Source organism: Vigna unguiculata, chromosome 5 (assembly GCF_037176805.1).
Source record: "Vigna unguiculata cultivar grain cowpea cultivar isolate G323 ecotype 2 chromosome 5, ASM3717680v1, whole genome shotgun sequence".
In the NCBI taxonomy this organism is placed as follows: domain Eukaryota; kingdom Viridiplantae; phylum Streptophyta; class Magnoliopsida; order Fabales; family Fabaceae; genus Vigna; species Vigna unguiculata.
Genome location: NC_140796.1, coordinates 28,580,746 through 28,602,491, shown reverse-complemented (window position 1 = coordinate 28,602,491; position 21,746 = coordinate 28,580,746). Strand labels below are relative to the sequence as shown.

Genomic DNA, 21,746 nt, shown 5'->3' with positions numbered 1-21,746 from the left:
GTTTTTGTAGATTGTATGATTCAGCACACTGCTAAAGTGGGTGCTGAGGAGCACATTTTTGCTAAGTTAAGGAAGTATATGACCGATGCTACTCAAAAGGAGGCTCAATTTAAAGTTCCCAATTTTTCCAAGGTTGTGGTGGAAACTCACAGGCTGTCGTGAAGAGACCGACCCCTTCTAAGCAGAGGGGGAAAGGGAAGGATAGGAGCCAACTCAAAGGATGGCAAAAAGTGGTACCCCGAGCTCTTCTACTAGTATCTCTGAACTTGGCGGCACGGGGGATCCTTGAGAAAGAGCATGGACCTCAATTTCATAGAGGAAGAGCTGGAGATGTAGATGTTGTGGAGCCTCATGTCTCTATGAAGGCCTTGATTGAATCCCAGGTGTAAGTGATGGTCATGAGCTGGAGGGTGACTACTTTGCTAACAAGGAGAAGGGAAAGAAGGCCATCAAAGAGTTTGATGTTGTCTAGAAAAGGGTTGAGGAGGAGAAGGCAGAGAAGACGGAGTGTGAGAAAGACAAGAAGAGGTCGGAGGATGATCCTTCCAAGAAGTTGAAGGACTTGAAGGTTTGATCTGCGGATTATCAGAAGAAGCTCAAGAAGGCCAATGACGACCTTGTGTAGAAGGATGCAATTATGAAGGAGGTCAAGGTCAAGATATCACGTTTTTATCACCAATGATTGTTAAGCACGTCAAAGGCTTCTAGGAGGCTTTATACAAACTAATTATCTGTTCAAGGAGGTATCAATTGATATCAAGTAATTAAACTCAAACATATTAATCACAATTGTTTAAAATTATTATTAAAATGGTCTTGAAATGTTAAAAGTTATACGAGAAAAATAAAATATATTTAGTGGGTTAAATTAGTCAAAAAATATTATTTTAAAATTGTCGCAACTAACTTCTTGAAATATTAAATCTTAATGTTAAACGGGAAATAATTACGTAAATTAAATTATCAATATCTACTATAAATAATGTTTCTCCAGCATAATCCATGTAACGTCCCATTTAATAAATAAACTGAATTAAATGAAACATCACATTGAATAAAGAAAAGGGCATTGTCATGGAGTAGAAATGTCACTCTTTATAGTTATCCAAGGGTTACTAGGATGCCATTAACAAAACAGAATAAAAGTTTAATAGTATCCAAAACATATCCTCAAGGAGCAAGATAATACATGGGTCACAACCCTAAAGAAAACTCGAAGTAAGGGGATTCAATCTCAAGATAAGCTACGTAACGGAATCTCCATCACCCTGATGACCACGAGAGGTTCCCACATCTGCTCACATCAATAAATTGATGATCATCGTAAAAGGAGAAAACCACACACAAACACACAAGAAAACAGAAAGGGTAGGCTAGAGTGAAAAAGGTTTATCATACAATTGAGCATACAATTTAAAATCCAAAGATACATAACTCAACCAAACATGTGATAACAGACAATTTAACACTTTTAGACTCAATTATCCGGATACATATAATCAGTCGGATTCACTGGATGCTTGCACTTATGGTGGCCTCTACTGCTTTGCAGAGCCATTGCCAATGGGTTTCACCCTACCACGCACAAGGTTAGCCTTCAAACATTTAAGGCCATTATCCTGCCAAAGACTAGGGTCTCCTACTACTTTCACCACTTGAGTCAGTACGCTCTACATGAGACTAATTGACTCTTTAGAGTTTCAAGACACAATCCTTACTTGAATCCTTAATAAATCATATAATGAGGCACCACCATGAACCTTCGTGGAATTACGTCCTAAACCATAAGGCACCACCATGAGATCTCACCAAGAGATTCATGGAATTACGTCCTAAAAAATACCATAATCATGTCTCACCAACCAACATAGGATTATCATGCATACCAATCTCATGCCAATATACATCCAACCATACAATCAGGTTCCATACACATAGTCATACCAAACTCATAAATTCAAGCCCATGAACCATTTAACACATGCATATTCATCCAATTGATGCTTTAACAAAGTAACTCAATCATACATATGACCATCAACCAAAACCAAAAGGAAAGAACTGTTACAGAGCAAATCCCTGCACCAGTCTCGCTCAAGCCATGGACCCTCGCTTTGGCGAAATGGGTCTTTCACTCAAGCTACAGACCCTTACTTAGGTGAGACTACCAACAGAGAGCTTTGCATTTTGCGAGCTCTCGCTTGGGCGAGCCCTCCTCGCCTGAGCGAGACCATCCCTCGCCCAAAGGTGAGGTTCCTCGCTTGAGCTATAACTGCAGCAAAACGCATCAGGCTCCCACGAGATCTCGCTTAGGCGAGCCCCTCTAGCCTGAGCAAGATAGTAACTCGCTCAAAATGAAAACTCTTTGCCTGAGTGAGAGCTCAAGCAGGAACCATGGTAAGGTTCTTCTATTCTCGCCTAGGCGAGACGAGTTCGCTTGGGCAAAAACATCAGATCTTGCCATTGTTCAAACATGCATCAAGAGACCTTTCATACCAAATAGCATATAAAGGCATTCCATACATCCACAGTAGCATACAAACCATACAAAATACGAAACAAAGCTGAAAATAGGCAGATTTACGGAAAATATGAAAGACCATAGCTTCCCTTACCTTAAGTGGAGCTGAAAATGTAAACACAACGGTCCAAGGAGAAGAGGGGGGTATTGTAACTCCAACCAGTGCGGGAAACTGGAAAAGTAGACGCACAATACCTAACATAAGGTTTCAAATTCGCCCCAAGATAAAACCAAGACACTGGAATGGAAAGGAAAGGGTAAAGTCCAAGCTCAACTTACCCGGAGGAGACTTTAGAGTGAAATAGTGGTTGCCCCGATTGTGCCATAGCAGAGCACTACGTTTCAATTGTGAGAGGGAAGAGAGGAATAATTTTCTGAAAGTGTGTAGAATGAGATGGTTAGGACTGGTTTAGGGATTTTGGACACCCTATGAATCCGCCTTAGGCCTAACTGATTAGGGTAGGCCCTTAAATATTAGAGCAGAATTAAAGTGGGCCTTACAATCCATATTAAAAATAATTTTAAATTGAATATAAACTATTTTATAACACAAGTGTTAAATAAACTATTTTCTCTCTTCTAAAAATATCTTTCGGTGCATGGTGCCTACATTCTAATGTAAATAGAAATGAGTAAATGCAATTCAACCTTGACCATAGAAGATCTTCCGATTCTATAGTTTTGAAAGGTTAGACCCAGATTATGTCGGCATGGGTCATCTTATATATCCTCTGACCATAATCTCCTACTGAAATATCAAAATGGCCAATTTCTTCTGATTTGTTCTTTTCTTGAATTAATGGCTTCTATAGATTATGGGTGTCGGTTCCTAATGTGTGTGGTTAATTATACGAATAGATATTGCAGGAGACAAAGAAATCTCCATCATTAATGTGTGGTGTTTTATAAGTACCTTTACCTCAATTTTACAAGTGTCAGATTTCGGTTATAGTACAATGGAGTTTATTCACCCTTCAAACTTTTTGAGTCAAAAGGTTCAATTAGCTTTCCTCTTCGCCACCAAAAGAATAAAAACTTAATAACTGAAGAAACAATCAATTCTATCAAAGTACTTCGCTGAATAAAAAGGTGAGAGGAAAGCATTTATGTGTACTGGAATTCAATCTTTAAATTCGCATGTAATAAAAGAAAATACATGTTGAAAAATGTGACATTTGAAATGAATTTCTATATTTTGAGAGATTTACAAAATCTCTCAAAATCTAGAATTGGTTCTCAAGATCAAATAGACCGGCTAGACCAATCAGGAAAGAGTTCTTCATACGTGTTGGTTCAAATATAAAATTGATTATGCATAAAATAAAAATAAAATTGGTGTTAAACTGGCAATATTGATCTAAGAATTGATAAATATCAGTTAAAAAATTAATGAACTGTAAAGATACAGTAAAAATCAACCTAAAATATTAATCATTTCCTTAACTTATTCTACTTATAAACTTATTATAATGTGTGTTGAAAATTTTGAGAAAGATACACAAATCTTCTTTTTAATGGTTGTTAATGGATGATTATATGTATGCACATATTTAACTTCTTTTTATCGAAGATTTAGGTGTATCAACTTGTTCAAGTACCTCAAAGATTTAGGTGTATCAACTTGTTCAAGTACCTCAATGACGAGTTGATAAAGAAGTTTACTTATATATAGAATGTTAACTTTTAGAAAGTTAAAAGAAAATATTGTTTCCAACATTATTCTTTAAGACTTTAAGTTCCGCTCTTAGAAAATCTTAATTCTTTTCTTTAACTCTCCCTTTTAATTTAGACTAAATAAATGAAATTGTTTCAGGCGTAGGGCCTAACGTCTACTTCAATAATTTGTCCAGTCTTTGAGTTTTCACTCCAGATGTCTCTTTGGTACTCCTATTATTCGCTTGGTTCTCCTACCAATTGGTGTACCTACGAAAGAGGCTTCGACGTTTAAGTCAGCAATGATTCGATCGGCAATAGCAATTAATGTTGTAATAAATGTGAGAGAAAAGTCTCAACAACCTTACATTTGACCTCTATTTATAGTTTTCTACACCTGTTTATCCTTAACTATAAGTTGACTTGTCTATTAGTAATAATCGTTTGGCGTTGTTGACCCACAACGTTGTCTTACACATATCCAATGTTCGTTCAGCACCGTTCAGGCGATTGGCCGCTTGTTGACATTTTTGGTAAGAACGTTTGTCGCCCACCGTGTAGACGGGTAAAATTCATCTCGGATCATTGTTCTTATGGTATTAACTGAAAGCGAAATGTTTGCATCTTCCTTAATTACACTTGATATGGACGTGTCAAGTGAAGCTCTAATTGTACACCTCGAAGTCATTCTATAAAAGAACGAGGAAAATATCCAGAAGGCGTTAGCTGTCTTAGAGGGAAAATTTGATAAAGAGATCGAGGCACTAAAGGTCCAACACTAGGGGAATATGACGTAACATCAAAAGCATTTATGGGCGCTTTAGGAGCAACTAGCAGAAATTCATCAAGATTGAGCCATTCTTTGTTCTTAACAGGTAAGACAAAATCCTTCCCACAACGAGCTTGTTGTCAAGTCTCGTTCGAGGTCCAAACACTTGGAGAAAGAGGGTGACAGACGCATAGAGCTATCAAAAGGGGAAATCCGGTCTGACCCGACTCGACCCACCACGGGTTGATCACTTAGTGAGCCAACCCAACCCAGCTCACTTATTAGCGAGCCAAAACAATTCGAACTTGGTCGGCCCGCCACGGGTTGGTGGGTTAAACGGGTTGGCTCACGGGTTCACTTAATTAAAAATAATACATCTTTTTTGTTTTTTCAATCAAAACTAAATTATAATTCCAATTAGAATCTAAATAAACCTTAATGCAATCCAAATACAAACCAAAATCACAAAAATATAAATTATCTATGTGTTGGCTAAAAAAACAACTTAGCATGACCTAAATGCAAAGCCCAACTTAATAGAAAACATTTGTGTGACCCTTTATTTGCGGGTTGGTGAGCCAACCTGACTCACCACGGGTTAGCTGGGTCAAAAGTCAATCCTTATTGAAATTTGTAAAAAAATTTCAACCCAACCTGGTCCGAACCTATGGTGAGCCAGGTTGGTTTGCGAGTTTCAACCCATTTTGACAACTATACACACGCACATTGTGTTATTAGCCTCATGGATAGTCCTACACCAATCCTAGAGGGCACACTACGTTACAACACGAATCCTAAGCTTTCTATCAGCACCAGTCTTTCAAGGCAGGTCATCCCCTGAGTTAAATGAAAGAATGAAAGCCAACTGACAAGTTTTCACCCTTTCACAACTAAGGTCATGTCAACTCAGCTCCTCGACAAGAGGAAATGGCCCAGTGTAGAAAAATATAATGGCTTGTAAGATCCAGAAGCTCACGTCAAGGCATACATGACATAGGCTAACAATTTCTCAGAAGATTTTGGGTAAACTACCAAATGTTTCCAACGACACTGTAAGGTCCTACCTTGTAACCAAAGGCAACAAATAAATTTTTGATTGGGTTATGGTGATACTTTTTCTCCAATGGCAAAGATGGCTTTTATTCGTTTATTTCTAGCCATGACTGCTCTTCAACAATAGTCTCTTTATCAACTGGATGTAAAAAACACTTTCCTCAATGGAGATTTGCAGGAAGGAATTTATATGGAGAGCAACCTCCCATATTTTTTGCTCAAGGGATTCTTCTAGATTGGTATGTCATTTTTGCAAATCTTTACATGGCCTAAAACATTCTCTCAGGGCCTAGTTTGGCAAATTTAGCAATATTTTTCAACAATTTGGTATGACTCAAAGTGAGGGAGATTATTCAGTCTTTTACTGTTGCTCAAGTGTTAAATGTGTCTATTTGATAGTATATGTTGATTACATTGTTCTTATTGGTAGTGACCACCATGGTATCTCCCAGATCTTGGCAAACTCAAATATCTTGGCAAACTCAAATATTTCTTGGATATTGAGGTAGCATAATTCAATGATGGTACTGTTATATCTCAAAGGAAGTATATGTTGGATATTTTAGAGGAAACTAGGATGATAAATTCAAAATCTGTTGACACACCCATGGATCCTAATACCTAACTCCTACCAAATTAGGGGGACCCTATTTCAGATTCTGAGCAATATAGAAGATTGGTTGGAAAAATTAAATTACCTTATATTTACTCATCCTAACATTTCCTTTGCAATTTGTGTGGTGAGCCAATTTTTCAATTCCCCATTTGGAATGTAGTAATTCATATATTAAATTACATTAAAGGATCTCTTAGAAAATGTTTGTTATATGGTTCCAATAACCATACAAAAGTTGTTTTCTACTAAGATGTTGATTGGGGATGATCTCATTTTGATAGAAAAATCTACCTCCGAGTATTGTGTCTTCATTGGTGATAACTTCATCTCTTGAAAAAGCAAGAAATAAAATGTTTTTGGCAAGATCTAATGCATAAGCAGACTATAGAGTTATGGCCTCAAACACTTGTAAACTTGTTTGGCTTAAGCAATTGCTTATAGAGTTACAATTTGGAGATGTCACTCAAATGATACTAATATGTGACAATCATGTGTCTCTTCATATTAGTTCTAATTTGTCTTTCAAGAGAGAATCAAACACATTGAGATTGATTATCATTTCATTCGAGAGAAGATTACATCTAGAGACATCCAGACTGAGTTCGTTAACTCAAATGATCAGTTAGTAGATAATTTCACAAAGTCTTTAAGGAGACCGAGAATTGATTATATTTGTAACAAGTTTCGTACATACGATTTATATGCACTAGCTTGAGGGAGAATGATAGATATATTGCTTTTTATGTTAATTAAGGAAGCATAGCCTTTATTGGTAATTAGGGAAACATAGACATTTGATATTGTTTTATATTGGAACAAATTGTTGATATTGTTTGTAATAATATCTTCTATTTACCATATTTATGTTTTATTGCCATATATACTTATAATATTCTTCATTATAAATATATTACCCTATCTATAGTTTAGACACAAGGAAAATTAACCATATACCTAGTGTTTCTCTATATACACCAATCTTTTTTCAAATTTATTTCTTTCTTTAGTTTATGCTTTTGCTATTTAATCTTTTATTTATTTTATTTACCTGACTTCATTTACTATTTTTATTTTATTTGCCTAACCGTTTCGGTATAGATTTATAAGAACTATTCTATTAAAAATTAATTCCATGTTTATTGAGAGACAACTTATGATCGTAATAAATAATCAAGTTGCAGTAATCAATTACCATGAAATTTTCACTCCTATTTCTAAAATGGTTATTATTCATACCTTTCTTATCGTTGTTGTGACCAAAACTTGAACTTTACCAAATGAATTTTTGTAATGCTTTCTTGCATGGTGATCTTGAAGAATATATACATGAAGTGTTATGAGACTTTGGTCTCATTTTTCAAATCAAGTGTGTATCTTCAAAAGTCTTTATATGATTTAAAACAATCTCTTAAATGTTGGTTTGCTAAATTGTTAGAGCCTTGGAACAATATAAATTTAACTATTTTTTTCTAATTTTTTTCTTAGTTACTCTCAGGGGCGGTCCTTTTAAGGGACCGAGGGGAGCCACACAACTCCCCCAATGTTTTCTTAAAATTTATATATATTTTTAAATTATATTTATATATTATTTTATTATTTACATTAATTTAGTTTTAAAAAGCTTTTTCAAAATTTGAAAACTACATTTTTTTTCCTCTTCTTTTATTTCTTGTTTTTTTCTCTCTTCTCAGTATCTCTCTTTCTTACATCTTCTTTCTATCTCAATGTTTACCCTTAATCTTTCATCATTTTCAAAATCAAATTGTACAAGGCAAAATTAAAGAGCTAAGGAACATTTTGGACTAAACAATTTCTTCTTTTGAGTAGGTTATTTTTTACCTTTTTTGTTCGAAGTAATATGTGGCTTTCTTTCACTATAGGCATATCTCTATTTGTTACAGATAATAAAATCATGATCTAATTATTGATCGAACTCTTCTTTATGTAGATGGAGTTATTTTAAGATTTGAAATTGTGTAAGGGAAGATCTTGTGTAAAGGAAGCTTAGTATTAGGAATCTATTTAAGGTAAGGGAAGCTAATATTTTAGAAGTCGTTAATTATCTTAAAATATTGAGTTTTAGTTTTGAGATTTAGGTTGGGGTATTCATAATTTTTTCTTCTACTAAATAGGTGAGAGGTGACAAGTTCATATTACAAAAATTATGATAAAGAGTAAAAAAAATATGTATTCTTCAAGAGGAAAACTTGTGATGAAGATAAAAAAAAATGTATCTACGCCAACTAAACTTGAGAAACTTCATGAGAATCCAATAATTGAAGAAAAAAAAAAACTCTTTAAAGTTCTTAGAGTTACATATAATGAATTTTAAAATTCTTCAAAATGTGATTCGTGATTCGGGGAAGCGTCTTCAAATTTGGTAATATTCACCAAATCAAATTGACGAGGTACGAATGGCTTATATAAAATGGGGTCCATATCATGACTCTTCCAGTTAGAATAGCTACAACTGAAAAATATGTTTTTGTAATGAAAATAATAATCAAAAACATGTTGAGAAATAAGATAGAGACTTAACAGGTAGTATGATAATATATATTGAAAGGGATATTGCAACAAACTTTAATTCTGATTCAATTATTGAAGATTTTAAGTCATTGAAATAGCGTAGAGCAGCACGATGACTAAAGGTAATTTTTTCTTTTTTTAATATATTATTGTTGATGATAAACTTTGTTTCACTTTCATATATATTATTGTCATATTTTGTTGGATTCTGTTATCATGTGTTTTATTTTGAGTAGAAAAATTGATTAGAGGAAATTTTTTTTTAATTAGAAAAAATAATTTATAAATAAAAAATATAACTTGATTCTCCTCAAATTTTTGTCCAAGTTTTGTCATTGATTACTCTCTGCATAACAAAAAAACTTAATTATCTTTGAATTTAAATTTTCTAATAAGAAAATGTTTCTTTTTCTAATTATTTTTTGTTTTATTCATAAATGAACGTCATATATTATTACAAAATCAAAAATAATGAACTATTTTCTTCTCTTAATACATTATATGCGTGTGACCTATAGGTTGTGATATTAATGAGAGTGAATATAACAAAATATATATAAAAGAAGCAATAGAGGAAACAACAAAGTAGAATGCATAAGGTACACGTGGTACGGGTGCAAGTTGCAAAACCAAGATTGTACGATCTAAGATGAGTCAAGCCCTATGCATGTGTGGTAGTATCTAGAGATCTCACTATAATGCTCTTAGTTGGGACTCTCAAACTGCACAAATCTCGAAGGCAAGGGTCAATGCTTAAATGCCCACCCTAAATTTGTGGGTCCAAATAACCTACCATCCTATTCTCCACTCGACTCCCATTCTTTTCCCTTCACAACACTGTTGTGATACCTCAATTTCTAGGACACAGTCACACTCACAAATGTTTTACAGTGCAAACGCTTAGCTGGTTTTGTTTGTACTTTGCCCTTAAAAAGACCAAGAACACTCATATCTAATAATATCTTCATGCCTTTCATTTTATTATCTTTTAGTTCAAGCTTCCACTCACCTTCCAAGTGACTCATTTCACTCTTTCTTTATTCACTCTCTCCAACCCAAGTCCACCCCACTTCTTCACTCTTTCTATTACACTCAATTACTCTCAATTTATATATAAAGCCTACTTACACTATCAAAACCCCACCTTCCCACAACAAAATTCACTCATGGCTTCTTCTTCTTCTTCTTCCTATCTGACAATCTCCCCAAGAAAGCTTCGTTCAGATTTGTATTCCTACTCCTACCAGGAGGATTCTAGCACCCCACTAGTGATAAATGTTCTGGCTTCGCTGATTGAGAGGAGCATGGCCAGAACAGAGAGGATCGTGAAGAATGGTTCTTGTTCTTTATCCAAGGCCATTAGCACAAACATCTTTTACTGCAGGGATATCCCAGACATGACGATCCAATCCTATCTAGAGAGAATTTTCAGGTACACTCGTGCAATACCGTCGGTGTATGTTGTGGCCTATGTCTACATTGACAGGTTTTGCCACAACAACCCAGGATTCAGAATCAATCCTAGGAATGTTCATAGGCTTCTCATTACAACAATCATGTTGGCCTCCAAGTATGTCGAGGACATGTAAGTTTTCTTCGCATTTGTTTCAATACTTGTTTGTGTCAATCTCATCACTTGCCAACAACTGAGGAAAGGGACAACTTTTTTAAGACTTTTGATTTGGTCTGTCTTGCTGGTGTCTGATAATGCATCAATTTCTAAACCATTGAATTAGCTTGGATTGAAATTCAGGGCATGATGTGTTGACAAAAACGGTTTACTTATTTTTTGTTTGGCAGGAATTATAGAAATTCCTACTTTGGAAAAGTTGGTGGGTTAACAACTGAAGAGCTGAACAAGCTGGAACTGGAATTCCTTTTCTTGATGGATTTCAAATTGCATGTAAATGTGAGTGTTTTTGAGAGCTATTGCTGCCATTTAGAAAGGGAAGTCAGCATTGGAGGAGGGTACCACATCGAGAGGACCCTGAGGTGTGCAGAAGAAATCAAGCAAGGCATAGAGAAGAGAAGGGTTTCACACACATTGCTCGTGTAATGTCGTAATGTTAGAGAGTTTTGGTTTTGTGTGGAAGGTTTCTTTTGGCCTGCAAATAAAGAAAAGCAGTTTATGTGTACAAATCGGTATAATACAAATCTAAATGTTTGTTGTGGCAATTGAGGTTAGGACAACGAGAGAGGAATGCTAAAGCTTCAGAAGTGTACAATTTGGTTTCTTCACAGTGTAAACACTGAATTTTCTATCCCCAAGAATTTTTTTTTTCTGTGGGTAGTTTGCTTGTATTGGTACTTATCTACACGGTTTAATCCTTGAATTGTATCACTTGATTGTGTTCTTATTTTGACATATGGTAACTGAGATTTGGGTGCCCAAGGTGCAGAAAATTCACAGAAATAAGTATCAAATATTTATGTGTAAAAAGAAAATAATAGTGTAACTAATTATCAAAATGACCACGCGGCACATATGCATATGTGGACCGACAATGAGCACATGATTGACGGATGAAATAGTCTTACTAGTATTTAATCAACTACTTAGGTTACTTCCATGTAGATCCGTTATTTTATAATCTAGAGTAAAATTAGCATCAACAGATTTATATTTAATATATTAAAATAGTTAAGATGTATGATTAAATTAATTTAGCCACAAATCTTAAATTTAAATGATGTACTTTTCAGTTTTAATTGGTCGTCAAATAACTTTATTATTAATCTTCCTCCCTTTATAATATGCCCCGATATTGAAAATCACATCTAATGGAACATATTATGTGTTCTTGCGGAAACAAATAAGAGAAGTCAGACACAAATATTACCTTACTTCAATTTGCAATCTCTTGAGCTGGCTCCTCCTTGGCTTGCATATGTCATCTGCTGGTATCACGGTTTGGACCCATGAGGGGTTACCTGTGGAGAGGATTCCAACGATCAAGTCAGCCAAAATATTCTCAGAAAGTCAAATCTCTTGATTAAGGGATTAATGAATGCATACCTTTAATTCCTGGGGTCCACACGCATTTATAGAGTTATTAATTATGTTTGGCCTTGTCATGGGCTGGGCCATCGCTTGGGTCGTAGATGGGTCTGGGCTTGGCCCAAGCCCTTAGTTGATGATTGTTGGTATTAGGGGTCTTGTCTGTAATAATCTAAGTTTGGTCAATGGATGTCGTATGGTCCTCTAAAGTAGGCGGCCTAGGCCGCCTACGCTTGTCCGGTTATTCATTTGATAACTGCTCGCGGGGCTATACGTAGGCGGGTTTAGCCGTGCAGTTTTATTAGTCCGCCTAGGAGCAATATACCAGTCCGCCTAGGTGTAGTACACTAGTCCGCCTAGGTGCAGTACACCAGTCCCCCGACCTTTATAGGTGGAGGTGTAGCGGCAAAGGATGAGAAGTGTGAGCAGTATCACTAGTCCACCTAGGTGTAGTTCATTATGTTTGTGAGAAGAAAAGTGAACTTTTAGAATCACAGTATTTTGAAATAATGACATTCTATTATTTTAATAATAAAATACTTAAATATATATAAAAAATTCTTAAATAAGACTTATTACGTAAAATCATTTTATCTCTCTAAAAAGCCTTCTTTAAGAGTTCTTTTTCTTTTCTCTAAACTTTCTTACTCCTTGTTCATTTTGTCGAAGATCGGAGACAGTAGGATTGCTTCTTGCGGTGAGTTCATCAATATCAACCAATCAATTTTTTCTTTGGTGTAAATTAGTTTTTTGTCCTTTTCTCATCTCCTCCATTCAATCTGCTTTGCATGTGGGGTTTTCTACTTCCATGTGTTCTTGTGGGGTTTTCTCGAAATCCCTGTTGATTAGTGTCTTTGTTGGTATGGTCGAGTCATTTTGATGTTGTCTCTATGTGTAGAAAGGGGTACCCTACGAGTTAGGAGGAGTTTTAGCTTTTAGGGTTGTTGCAGCTTTATCAAGGTAAATGAAGCTAGACTATTTGATTTAGGTTATTCTTATATTTTTCTATGTTTTGCATGTCCTTGCTATGTTGAAATTTGATTGATATTGACTTTTTTTAATGAAAACTGACCTGGTGCAAATTGTTGATATGATATGCTTGATTTGGATGATTGATTTCATGTTTCAGTTTTGTTGTTTGAATTTGAGTTGGTTTGATAAAATTGGTACAAGTGGTCCAATTGGTACAAGCTTTAATGTTTTAAAATTGTTTTTGAATCAATTCACTAAGGAGAAGTACCAATTTGAGCAAGTAAATAGGTCTAAGTTTCTCCCCAAAATCATAATTTTTGTTGTTGTCATCTAAACTAGTGTCAAACGGTATCAGAATGGCATTGGGCACCATTATGCACTACAAGTCTAGATGGATTTTGGCTCTAGGGTGCTGAGCACTAGACTCCACCATTAAGCTCTAGATTTTTCAACTGGTTTGGCGTTGAGCGGTGACATGATGCCACTAAGCGCCGACATTGAGCATCGACGTTGAGCGCTGATGCTAAGCGTCAGATATCCTTTTTTTCTTATTTCTCCGATTTAGCTATTTTTGAACATCTTGTGATTGATGCTAAGCATATTTAATTGCTTTCATTATTGTAGATTAGAGGTGAAGATGTTGTTATGAGTATGTATGAGGATGGTGGTTAAGTAATTTCAGGGAAAGATTGTGTGGTGATAACTATTCGCACCCAAGTAGAGTAGAATATGTTATGTGGTTAGAGTTGCAAGAGATCCTAGTCATTGGACTTTTTTTGTCATAGGCGTGAAGGAGAATTACCTTATGTGTGGTTGGGTGATTAACCCTTGAGGTCAAGCTCTGCAAAGTTGGAGAACCACCATAGGTGCACACCTCCAATGAGTCTGATGTCAAGAGCATGTATCTGAAAAATTGAGTTTAGTGTCAATTGCTATGTGTGTGTGTGTGTGTGTGTATATATATATATATATATATATATGCTAAGTAATACGGCCCAATAAGACCCATTTAGTGTTACTGACCTAAAGTGATTGAAAGATATTCTGAGATACATTTGTTGGTGCAAATATCTATATATTAACATTATATGTGACTAAATCTCGGTAGTTTGATTACGTCATTATATTCCTTAATACCATATATTTACAGAATATTTGTTATATCAGATAAGGTGCCACATTATTATTATTATTATTATTATTATTGTTGTTGTTATTATTTATTTAAAGTAAGTTGTTATTTTATTGATATTGGTTAATATCTCATTACATGTTTTATCACATGGGTCCAAGACCTAAAAGGCCTTATAAAAACTTTTGGTATTCTCCATGGAATACACACTCTCTTATACTCATTTTCTTTTACTCTTAAGGATCAAAAACTCTCTTACTAACTTGAGCGTTGGAGAGTCTTTTGCAGGTGGACCTTCCCCTATGTTCCAGCCCTTAATAGCATACATCAGGATTTTCCAATGGGTCTTTCCTATGTTCCAATCATTAAGATCATTCAAGCCACCACTTGAATCTTACCACTTGTATGAAGGTCCAAGGTCCAAATTCCGGTCAGAACAATAACATATTCTCCTAATTGATAACTTACGATCCAAAGTAATAAATGTTTTAAACTCCACACTATCTTCTATAATTTAATCTTGGATGCCCCTTGAATCATCATCGAAAATTGTTGATGAACATAGTGACTATGATGAATAAAGATAGTAAAAGCTAGTGGCGGACCTTCATAGGGACAAGGGGCCATGGCCCCCAATTTATATATTTGATATTTTAATAAATTTTTATACATCTATATTTATATATAAGGAAAAGGCTTTTTATGGGTTGTTCAATTTCTTATTTTAAATATTTTTTAAATAAAAATAATTATTTTATTAATATTATCTTTTAAATGATTATTTGTGTAATTTAACTATTTTTTATTTGATTCTTTTTTTTAAACTCAATCATTTATTAATTATAGTAAAATAATAAAAATTATTTATATTTAGTTTTATAATTAATAATAATAATTATTATTATTATTATTATTATTTTATTATTTTTATTATCATAAAAAAGTAAAATACAATATTTTTACTAATTTATGAAAAAATTTTGAGATTACTTTTTTGTTTCTATTTTCGTTTAAAAATATCAAGTTGGTCCTCCAGTTTTTTTTATTTCAATTTGGTCTCGATAAATTAAAACATGATGCAAATTTGTCATTTTGGTTAAATTTCTTGAATCGAATTTTTCATCAAAATTAAAGTTGTGAATAAGGATGATTTGATTTGTTAGTGTAATTGACATAATCCTAATGTCAATTTTGATGAAAAATCTTTATTGCGCTTCAAAACATATCAAAGTACATCAATTTTTAAAAAATCGAGACTATATTGAGACTTAAAAAAGTAGATGAGCAACTTAACATTTATGGAAACAAAAAGAACAAAAAAGGTAATTCAAAGAAGGACAAATTAGAAACATAAAACTCAGATTCAATAGTACATGATAGAAAGGATTAGGTAGTACCAAGGGCACAAACTTGTGTTATTGAACTATAGTGACAGTTATAAAATACAAATTAACAAATTTAGTATAGAAAGAGAAAATTATTATTATTATATATATGTAATTATTTCCACTATAGTATTAATCTAGAGATAAGTGAGACAAGTAGATAAATTACTAGTGTGCTACCAAAACAATGTTATCAATGGATTGGTGTGTTACATACTAGTTGATAAATTCTTTAAATATTGTTCGACATGAATATGATATTTCTTTTTAGAAAGGTAAAAGAAGAGAAAAAAAAAACTAACAAGAGGAGAAACATTAAAGAGTGAATATAGATAAGAAGTTTGAAAAAAAAAATCATTCAAAATAAAGGTTTATAGAACCACCATGATATTAAGAACTCTAATATTATAACATCCCTGGCACCACCCCGGCCCAGCGGCATGTCAGGTTTGCAGCCCAATACACCCCAACTCCTCGCTCCAAGTGTCCCCCACTTCGCAAGGCAGATTGTTGTTAGTGGGTATCGAACTCCCAACCTGACCTTTAACACCCTCCCAACTGGAGAGATGTCACCAGCTGTGCAGCGCAACTGGTAGCATCTTGGGTTGGGGTGTATTGGGCTGCAGACCTGACATGCCGCTGGCCGGGGGTGGCGCTAGGGATGTTATAAATATCATCTTGAAAATGTAAAATTTAAAAATAATTGAATTTCATAAAACTAACTTATAAAATAAAATTAAAATAGAATTTGTACACTTATCTTCGGTGAACCTAGGTGCATCAATTATCTCAGTGAACTTAGGTGCGTCAATTATCTCTATAATATTATTTAAAACTTAATATTTTACATTGGAATATTTATTAAAACTTAATATTTCACATTGAAATATTATTTAAAACATATTTTTCATTAAAATATATGATATGACAAGATTGATTATTAATGATAACCAGACAAACAATTCCAAAATAAATGAGATGAAAGAAATGTACGTATTTTTAAATATATTCTTTCACCGTTTGACTAGAACTCACTTTTAAACTATTAGTTATAGTGGAATAATTTGTCAGTTGATTGTATTTGGTGGTAGTTGATTTTAAAGTAAAATAAATGCAAAAGGGACTTGCCAATTTTTGTTTTGTATTAAAAATCGATTTTATTAATTACTAAATTTTGGGAGGACAGCAATTAAAAGTCCATCTTCACCTTGAGTTAAAATTTCAATTTCTTTTAAAGAGTGTGTGGGTTAAAAAATTTAAAATTTATTGCTGCCAATGATACGAAACTTTAATATTATGAAATTTCAATTTCTTTTAAAGAGTGTGTGGGTTAAAAAATTTAAAATTTATCGCTGCCAATGATACGAAACTTTAATATTATGTTCTGTTTATTTTGAAGATAAAGCTATTCATTTGAAAAACTATTTATTTATTTTTACCAAATATACTTATTTAGCTTGTAAATAGAAGATCATAGTGAAATAAAAATTCTGATTAATGAAAAAAAATCAAAGGTGTCGATTTGTTAATATTTTTTAGTGATCAATTATGTAAGCTGTGGTCCACTGAAGTAAGTACAATCATACTGCATTCATTCAAATATTGCACCAAATGGCTATGAGATTTGCGTGGTCATGAAATAATTGCTATGCATAATTGCAAGATCTGAATGAATGAATAATAAATAATATTACTGGGATATATATCCAAGTGACATGAAAAAGATATTAAGAGTTGGATTACACCAACTTTTTTAATATGAAGCTGATTTAGAGAATCAACTAAATGATTACATGACATGATGGAACCCAAATAGTGTAGGATTCACTTAGTTATTATAGAAATTGAATGTTTTATGTGGGATATTCGTAATTTGAACATGTTTTTAATTTGCGTATAATGGTCCATTTCATTTCTAAATCCTGATATGTCTATTTAATAATAAACATGCCAATTGCATTTTTTTTAGGTTTATGATTTGCTTTAAAATTAAATAATCTGATTTGATGATTATAATATCAAATAAAATTTGATGAGAACCAAAATATTTATTAAATTTGCAAACATTAATGAAACCTAGTTGATAAATTTTAAGAATATTTTTTAAAAAATATAAAAGAAAAAAATATTTAAATTAAAATATATTTTAAATGTTTGTTTACTTCAATTTTTTAAATTATAATGAATCTATTTTTTACACACTAATAAAAGTTATAATACATTACTTGATCAAAATGACGCAAAGAACAAATAATAAACATAATAATAAAATTTTAGCATAGATCTTGTATCTTTTGAACCACAATATATGTTGGATGGTGGTAAAAAAATATTCATGGCAATTACATTAAATTTTTATATTGTAGTAAATAAAAATTATTTATACAACTATAGTGAAAAAATTAAAGTATGAATGTAATGAGTTAGAAAATAAAAAATAATTAGATAAAATTTATCGAAATAGTATTCTACATGATGAAAATAAACAAAAAATAAAAATATTAAAAAATTAACAAATGTGTGTCTTATAAACAATTTGGAGACTATTGGAAGGAATCACACAAAGGAAAACAAATATATAATTAATGGTATGATAAGATGAAAAATATCTTAGAGATCTAAGAAAACTTTTCAAATATCAACATATATACTCAATGGTTGATAAAAAAAATGACGTAAAAAATAAATAATAAACATAATAAAATTTTATCATAGATCTTGTATATTTTAAACTCCAATATATGTTGAATGGTGATAAAAAAATATTCATGACAATTACATTAAATTTTTATATTGTAGTAAATAAAAATTATTTATACAATTATAGTGAAAAAAAATTAAAGTATGATTGTAGTGAGTTAGAAAATAAAAAATAATTAGATAAAATTTATCGAAATAATATTCTACATGATGAAAATACACAAAAATAAAAATATTAAAAAATTAACGAATGTGTGTCTTATAAACAATTTGGAGACTATTGAAAGAAATTGCACAAAGAAAAATAAATGTATAATTAAGGGAATGATAAGACGAAAAATATCTTAGAGATCTAAGAAAACTTTTCAAATATCAACATATATACTCAATAGTTGAGAAATAACAAAATTTTTTTAGCGAAATAAAAGAGTTCAAATGAAACAAAAATTAATAATAATAAATAAATAATTTTTTTTATATTACCTAGTAAATGAATTGTTTATCCTATTAAACACTTAAATTGAGAGTATTACACATTCTCATGTGAAAGGAAAATATACAATAAATAAAAATATTAAAAAATAATAGAAATATTCAAATGTTAGATATAACTTTTTTTTAATTGACATACATCATTTTAACATAATTACATAAAGGTTATGATAATATAAAAAATATATTGGAGATGCGAATGTGTTTCATGACAAACCAAATATTTAGAAGAAATAAAAAATAGAAAGAATATATATATATATATATATATATATATATATATATATATATATATATATATATATATATATATATATATATATATATATATATATATATATATATATGGTTACTGAATTAATTGTGAATATTTTAATAATTTAAAAGATGATGGAGATATGGCGGGGACAGGTATTATGGCGGGGATATATTCATCCCCATCCCCATCCCCATACCCAATCGAAAAAATCGGGGATTCCCCATACCCATACCCATACCCAGTCAATGCGGGGATTCCTCGTCAAAACGGGGACGGGTTCGGGCAATACCCACGGGGACAAGTTTATTTGCCATCTCTAAGCGCAGTCTTGGAGTTTAAATTTAACTCCTTACAATTATCCAGGGCACATCACGATGCCAAAACTAAACCAGATCCAACGTTCATTAGTAATCAAAATAGGAAATAAAAAGATAGACTAGTACATGGGCCATAGCCCCAAAAAGAAAACCCAAAGCAGTGAAATCCAGCCCAGATGGCTAAGCAGCGGAACCATCACCTCCCTATTGACCACGGGTGTTCCTCGCATCTGCTCACATCAACAAGTTGATGATCATCGCAAAAGAGAGAACCACATATATAAAACATACAACAAACAAATAGAAGGGTAAGTTAAAGCCAAAAGTGATTTTATCATGCAATCATATATACTTTCACAGTCAAATATACATACATCATCCAAGCATGTTATGACCTTCAAATCAATACACTAAGACTCGACTCATCCGGATACGTATAATTTAGTCAGATTCAGCGGATGCTTGCACTTGTGGTGGATATCTCTACTCACCCCCGAGCTGCTCACCCCCGAGCTAAGTGTTACAAGTGTTACAATGTTTCAATCTCCCACACACAAGGTTAGCCCTTAATGAGTTTCAGGTCTCCTGCTACTCTCACCACAAGAGTCAATCCACTCTAAGTGAGACTAACTGAGTCCTTAGAGTGTCAGGATGCAACCTTACCTTGAATCCTTACCAAATTATATAGATGAGGCACCACCATGGACTTCTACTAACAGGGGTCATGGAATTACGTCTCGACCACTGAAGCACGACCGTGAGATCTCACCTAGAGATCTCAAGGAATTATGTACTGACCATATACCAGTCATATTCAAACAACCAAGTAATATATTTATCATGCATATACATCTTATGTTAACCTTTATAGCCAACCTCTTTTATATTCCAGGTCAAACCCATACCAACTCCTCATACTCTATCCATGAATATAGAATTTTAACTCATCTCATTACCATGCCACTTTCATAACCAACCATTTCATGTTCATTACATGCCAAGAATTATCCAACTTCGTCATTCACAACTCATACACCCTTCCACTCATGCATATTCATTCCCCTCGTGCCATTATATAATAATCCAATCAAATACATGCCAAACACCTAAGAACAGGGAAAACACCAAACCAGAATGCACTCTCGCCCAACTTTTCGCTCAGGCTGAAGGGTCTCTCGCTTAGGCGAGCTCCCTTCGCCTAGGTGAGAGCTCGACACATAGAAACAGTGGCCTCTGCGCATTCTCGCTCAAAATTGAGCTGGTCGCCTGAGCGACCACTCGCATGGAAAGGTCTGGGCGAGTCTCTACGCATCTTGCCTAGGCGAGGCAAGCTCGCTTGAGCGAGATTATCAGATCTCGCCACTGTTTCCTTGCAACAGCCACACATACCAATCAAAACCAACATACTAAAACATTCCATGCATTCACAACATCACACCAACCATAGACTCGTAAAACAACAGCAGAACAACAGCTCGACACCAACCACGGACATAACAACTCTAGGAATAGGCTTAGAAGGCTAGAAAAACAACAGAACAGATCACAAGATGAGCTTGCTACAGAACCCTAACTGGGAAAACACGAAAATATACAAAGGGAAAAGTGGTATGAGTCGGAGAGTAACTTACGCGAGGCACGAATAAGCTTGAGTAGACTTGACGGAGGCTGGAGATCAAACCCTAGCAAAGGGTTGGGGCTGCTCTAAGAGGGGATAGGACATCTGTTTCTGCAAAGTGAGTGGAATGAAAGCGTTAGGGCGGATTAGGGTCTTTGGCTCCTTATGGGCCAGCCCTAGACCCAATTGAGTTGGGGCATCCCCTTGAATTTAGGGTATAATAATAATAAGGAAATTAGTGGACCTTACAATTATGGTGAAATATATTTTTTTTGTCTACATCGAGTATTTTGTTTTAAGCTAGTAAAACATACTACATTTAATTTGTCAAACATGATCTGATTATTTTTTTTTTCTTTTAACAAAACGTCATCAAAAGTGGTAGATTTCAAAAAATTAACGAGGTAAAAATGGATAAAATTAAAAACAAAAACGAATTTTAGACGATTTAGAGGGATAGAAGGCTTTATAGTAGTAAAATATTGTATTAGTAGCCGAAATAAAATAAAATAATTTAAAAACCAAAGTAATGCCCAAATAAAGCTTTCATTAATTTTTCTTATTAAAGCTATTGTTAGGTTGAGAGTCCTGTCTCGATGCAATTATGTGTAAATTGTAATCTCAATTAAAAATAATTCCCTAACTTGATTTGGATATGATGTATTACCAACCGATGACAGCTTCCATTTGCTTTTCATTTTAAAGCCATTAAAGTGCATCTTCTTGTTTTTG

At 33.4% G+C, this 21,746-nt stretch overlaps 1 pseudogene across 1 annotated transcript; it reads left to right on the top strand.

Annotated features, from left to right (window-relative positions):
* Positions 1-10,170: 10,170 nt before the first annotated feature.
* On the top strand, positions 10,171-11,482 carry LOC114183783 (cyclin-U2-2-like; annotated as a pseudogene). Its single transcript, XR_014995032.1, has 2 exons — positions 10,171-10,726; positions 10,942-11,482. The product of XR_014995032.1 is annotated as a cyclin-U2-2-like (transcript).
* Positions 11,483-21,746: the final 10,264 nt, after the last annotated feature.